Here is a 6483-nt window from a genome sequence, read left to right on the forward strand (position 1 = left end):
TTGGGAGAGAGTTGTGTAATTGGGCAATAAATTACAGAGGGGAGCTGCTTAGCACGCGCAGGTGTAAAAACAGAGCAACAGTTTGCGACAGACAGTGGGTATTTCATAGCGGGTCAAAGCTTCACGAACTGTCACCCTGCAAGGTCAGTTACTAGTAAAATCAACAAGAGGGAGGATGCGTGGGCTAACAGGGAGACACAATTGAGAAAATGTGTGGGCGCCTAAAGGATCTATTCTTCAGTAAAGGTTGTAGATTCATAATCATTGTAAAATTCATTTTGCGGACGATTAAGGTTATTGCAGTCTCATCATATGACAAGAATATCATGATTATTGCTGAACTAGTGTCCATTCAGTTGGCGGTTAAAACAGGGTGCTGACACACTAAGGCAGTTCTGCCAAAATGAGAATCTTTCCTTCTCACTCGCAACAAGATGTAAAAAATATCAAAGGGCTGTTTATGTGAGTTTACCTGCTACTACACATGTCGTGAAAAATATATCGTTTCACAATTAAATGCAACTTAAAGTTTAAAATTCATTTTAAAAATCACTTATGGTTTAGTGAGAGCAAGAGGGTATTTTTTTATTTATAAGGTACGCCTGAGGACGTCTCAACAGCCTTTCTTATTTTCAACGTGGAATTAACTTGCTCGTGTGCAGTTAACTCACGCTGACGCAGCTCACTGCTAGAATTGGTTTTATCTATAAATTAGAATCATGTAATTTGTGCGAAATGACACCATTACATCACAGACGAATTTCTAAACATTTCGGAAACACATACCCCCTTAATGGAAATAACGATATACTGTGGTGTATTTGGTTGGGACATCGGTGAAAGCTAAATGGGACGGTATGGATATTTCGAAAACAAATAAAGCCGACTGGACCTAAAACAACTACACTTTACGTCGTTCAGTGTGTTTTAAACTGAGGTGTGAAAGAACTTCTAAAATGACTTTTTAATTAAATTTAGCCTCGAGTAAAACAATTGCGCTGACGCAATCAGAAATCTGAGCTTTTGGTTTTGCGGAACAAGCCAATAGGGAAAAAATTCTTATATTGCAATTAAGCTTGTCTTCTCGCGTGAATTAACTCTCTCTTCTAGACCACATAAATCAGCACAAAACCAATAAACATTTTAGCATTTGAACAGCTCATATCCCAAACATTGAGGGGAAAAAAGTTGCAGAATTGATACTTTTTATTTCCAACACGACGGTAAATCATCATACATACGCCTGCTACTTCTTAAACGTGTATTATTTTAGTCCGTTTATTCAAGTAAATTTATGAGCATTTAAAGTTGTAATCAATAACAGAATTAAATATTGACGTTTATTAACCTTATCTGACGATATTCTGTCATATCTGTGTCACAGGGAAAGGACTCGAGAACTGATTAGTATTATAAATTTAAGAAGTAAAATAAAAAGGTGTGAATTTTAGAAGGTGTAGCTAGAACAAGTTTCCTTGGTCCTGAACCTCACACCCGAAATCGGTGAAAATATATACTGATGTTATTTTCCTTGACTTATCTGATAGTTATGTAGGCCTATACTTTTGTGGTCTGTGTTGTTTTATTTTAAATACGAAAAGGCGTGTGGGTTGAGTTTATGTTTATTTTAGGGGGTGCTGCACTCTCATTATTATAAATAGGGAACTAAATTGATGTATGTGATTAGCCCCCTTTTTGCTGCCACTCAATATTTCAGTGTGCTCGCTGTTTGAGGGGTTAATTTCAGCCTTTGTAATTTAGAATTGCATAATAATGCACTGTAAACTGTAGGATGGTATAGAGTTGGCATACAGATGAATGTTTGCTGGATAAACTGTAATACACGTCTGAAGTGCGGAAAATTAGAGACGATCCTTTGAGGAATGTAGCTAATCCTTTTAATTTTCGATAGATTACACACAAGGAAGTTCTTGTAGATTTGAGCCCGGAATTTCATAATATTCCTTCTAACTGAATATACAGAACTAGCAAAGGCAAAATTAAAATAGTAAAAACACAATCCTTGCATGGCAAATACGCCTGTTAATGACGATTGGTGATCGCAATGCAGATGGTAATGCGTAATATTACTCACAGTTTACCAATTAAGTTAAAATCCCGCATTTAAAAAAAGTACATTATGTAATCTTACAAGGACGGAAATAAATATTGTCTTAAATAAATATGTATGACATAGAAAAAAAGTTTTAGTTATTAAATCAACTTTTGTACACATGTTAAAAAGTAAAATAGACTTACGTCAGGTTACAGCTGTATTTACGTTACGAAAAGAGGGAAGCGAGTGAGCTCAAATACATTATATAAAGTAAAACAAGGCCAAAGTATTGTCCCTTATTAAGAGCTCATTTCCCAGAGGATACAAAGCGAAACCGAGTGAGATTCTTTCAATGTAGCCTTTTCACCTCAGTACAGTATATGTCCTTTACAAAATGTATGTACTTATTAATATAAGTCCGTATTTTAGCTTCTGTTACCTGCAATAAATGGATGTATCTAATTCACAGTGATTTTATACTGTGTTTTTCTAGAATTTAAGCAAACAATATTCTTCACACTTATGAAAATCTCTACTGGCCTTTTCCTTCGCTGCAGGGTATGTTACAAACCTCATTACGGTTTATTCGAACTTTTCCGCTATATGTATATGCAAGACTAGCAAGGTGAGACTATGAAAATATTGGCAGAGGGTACGTTAAAGATACATTAGAAATTGGTATATCAACATACATATTCGATGTATGTATGACAAAACCCTGCATTGTGTCGTTTATTTATTTCAAGGTATTCCGTTTTTGTCCGTTTTCTCATAAATTATGAGTGGGAATGAAATTTGACACCCAAATGAATGCACAATAATAACACAAATGCCATTGTGAGTGTAATATATACACCTTAGTAAAACAGGAAATGGAAAAACAGATAAATGGTTAATAGACCATGAAAATTGGACTAGAGAAGATAGAGCCTCATGCTCTGCTGAAGGGAGCATTTTCTTCAGTGTTGAAAAACGTTACATCATCGCTGTCCTCCCTTGTCCCAGTGAACTCGCCGGATGGGTTACACATCTCTCCGGCAACATGACGGGATCACACTGAAACAGGCCTGGGCTGTAACGTGTACTTCGGCACTGCACCTTCCTTATTTTCCTGTATGCACAAAATTACCATTTAAATCTAAAAACACATATACAGTACATACTTACGGTCTTGCCCTAATTTCTTATTCATTTTGTGATCTTAATGCAGGAGTGAACCTTTCAGATGTGACGGTTATTGCAGTGGAGCCTATAGTAGCATTTTTGTGATGTTTTCTTGATCACTAATAATACGAAGAAAAAACTCGTATTTTTCTATTAAACTACTATATCTAATATATATCTATGTTAGGTTTTTTTTTAAATGGTCAAGTTTCGTGTCGTTTGTTGGAATAATATTTTAATATTTAATTTTACAGAGCATTTGTCTCTAAAAGTAATGTACAGTATACCTTAGTGAAAGATTAAACACGTTTTTTTGTTTTTGTTCTGTACAAATATTGTTTACCTTGTTCTTCGTGCCTTAGAAGCATTGAAAACCAATTCTTATTAAGACTGAATTTTAATCTGTTACATGCTTTTGAGAGAACACTCGACCAGGTTCAACAGATTCATTAATGCGCCCTTTGTACAACATACGGATGAATGATGACCCATTTAGAATATATCCATTGAACAAAAAATGCTTTCCAAAAGGAAAATTGTTTTTTGTTGTCTAGGCCTTTAACAATTCGAGAGCAACCTACAGTATATGCGTTAGTTCTGCCCGTTCTTAAACAAATCAATGTCCCCCAAATGCCAATTAAAATAACTATAAAATAATCGTATATATATATATTCTACTAACACTCACAATCGCATTCTCCACAGAACTAAATATTAGACTAGATACACATGCTTTGTGCAAACTAGGGAGTATTTCAGATTAATAAATCTCATTCTTTCGTGGCAACTGTGACAAACTAAGCATTCTAGGATAATGAAGGTTGGCGAGGGAGGGTTGTTTTTACAAGAGCCCATCCAGCTGGTTTAGATCAGCTAGAAGATTTTGAATCACAAACCTGCAGACAGCAAAACACAGTCCCCATCACCTTTCTGACACCTAATGTTGCCCATCCTAAATTACATTGAGAACGAGTGTGGGAGAGGTAGACACTACACAGATTGTACAGGTTATCTGATAATCTATTGGCTCATTCTATAACAGCGAAAGCTTTCGCACATACATACACGTTCACATATACTTGAATGGCCTTTCCACCACAGTGCAGCGCATCTCAAACTACCCCGACGAACTCCTATAAAGTGATTAATCATTTCACGCCTACATCTATCTTCCAAGGAGAAGCCAGGTCAGTAAATTATTATTTAACACAATTTAGGTTGTTAACCGTTTAGTTTACATAAGGGTCTAAATTAAATGCTACTTTGTGGCATGGGTTCTGACCTTTTGAGAGTTGTGACCTTAATCAAGTTTAGGAATCCCTTCAGTAATAGAGTTCATCGTTTACCCTAAAGGAAGATCATTAGATAGAGCTCAAAATAAAAACACACACGGACAAAGCCTCATTTTGGATCCCTTCTTACAAATGCCGATAGCGAGTGCCCAGAACGTTGTGTGTGGGTTTGTGCTTACTACATCAGGCCTTCATTAAATGCACAATAAATTACATTTGGGTAACGTAATCCAAAGATTACAACTATGCCTAATAATGGCATAAGTGGTCTAATTAAACTATTTGTGTGGCCTTCCTTCATAGCTGATTGAAGCCGTGGTCTGTCAAAGGAGACGTTAACACCAAATCCATCCGTTTACCCCAATTTTTATCAATAATTCCTTTTTACCGATATTTAATGGGAAAAATATTATTGTTATTATTAACAGTAATATACACAAAATCGGGAATCCAACAGCAATATAGTGAGCTTTGAATTGCAGATGAACACGGTTATTACGTTTATGTTTATAATGTTTTTTGTTTATTTTAGCACAGTGAACGCGGCTGACCAGTTCTCTTTGGTAACGGTGAAAGAGGTGCACGACATTGTTTTGGTTCGTTTTCCTGTCCAACACCTGCTACACGCTGGCTTCGAATCTGCTTGTAAGGAAGCCAAGAGCCTAATTAAACAAGTCCACATTAATATCATTCTCTTTATTTATTTGGAACAACATTGCAAAATAAATATTGTACTCTCTTTGACGTGAAAGCCAAAGGGGTTAGTGGTACAGGCTATGCTTATACCTTGGATACCGTCCCTGTTGTTTTTTATTGTACAATATGACGTTAATCTTGCTAGTTGGCAATCAGTACATTTGTATTTTGAGGATTTCTCTCTTATTAAATTCATGCACAGGTTAGTGCCAATGACTTCGAAAAATTCTGAATTTTGTCTTTCTGTAAAACTCGTGTTGGCTTCTGGCTTTGACATGACCACGACTGTATGAAAACACCCACGACAGACGAATTTCTCAAAAAGAAAACATTTGAGTAACTTTGTTTCCTTTTCAATGTGTTTCCTAAATAATAATGATGCAAGTATGGGTTACTTAATCTTTATCTTTCTTTATCTTAAGAATTTCAACAATTACTCCTTTGTAATAATACAAATCATTATTAAGTGTAATCGCCATTTTATTTCCATACCTTACCTGATCTGACAATGGCTACTTAGGCCTCATTTTTAAAAGTTTTACACAATAAGGTTAACAAACAGGTTTACACAATAAGGTCTAAAATATGTATCCTTACATACTTGTGTGGGGCAGTGCATTTATTCATGTAAAACTGTGGCCGCTTAACCCTTGAGTCACTATTTAACAAAGACCCTATGGCTAACTATCCCTTGAATTGTCACTGTGTTGTAATAAATGGCGTCATTAAAAATATAATATGCAAATTCATCCGGTTACAAATCTGACTAGTCACCACTTTTCACTTTTTATGAGGACGAAAATACTAAATATATCTTTAGTATCTTGCATTGTCATTAGATCGCGCCTGAATATTTCCTTAACACAGTAAAGAAGTGAGTGCAGACGAGGACATCTGCATTGTAATTTACGTAATACTGAATTTAAAAACCATACAGAGCCGATAAGCTGCACTAACATATTTCACAATTGCACCCGATTAACAAACGTTTCTTACTGTACAACACTAGCATTAGGTTTTCTAGTTGTACTTTAATATTCGGCTACCCACAAATAAAAAACAAATCGGCTGGATTGACTACTGAAAAAAATGTTTGAAATAAATTTTCCAAAGTTTCTGATTGTTTCTAATTATGTTATGCACACTTTTTCGATTTACACTGAAACCTAATTCTCCGCTGTGATTTTGAAGAACTTTTATAACAGGATATTAATTGTATATGCCACACCTAGACGTTCGTAGTTAAGGCCGAGCACGAAATCACTCAGAATTTTA

Source organism: Lepisosteus oculatus, chromosome 3 (assembly GCF_040954835.1).
Source record: "Lepisosteus oculatus isolate fLepOcu1 chromosome 3, fLepOcu1.hap2, whole genome shotgun sequence".
NCBI classification, from domain to species: Eukaryota; Metazoa; Chordata; class Actinopteri; order Semionotiformes; family Lepisosteidae; genus Lepisosteus; species Lepisosteus oculatus.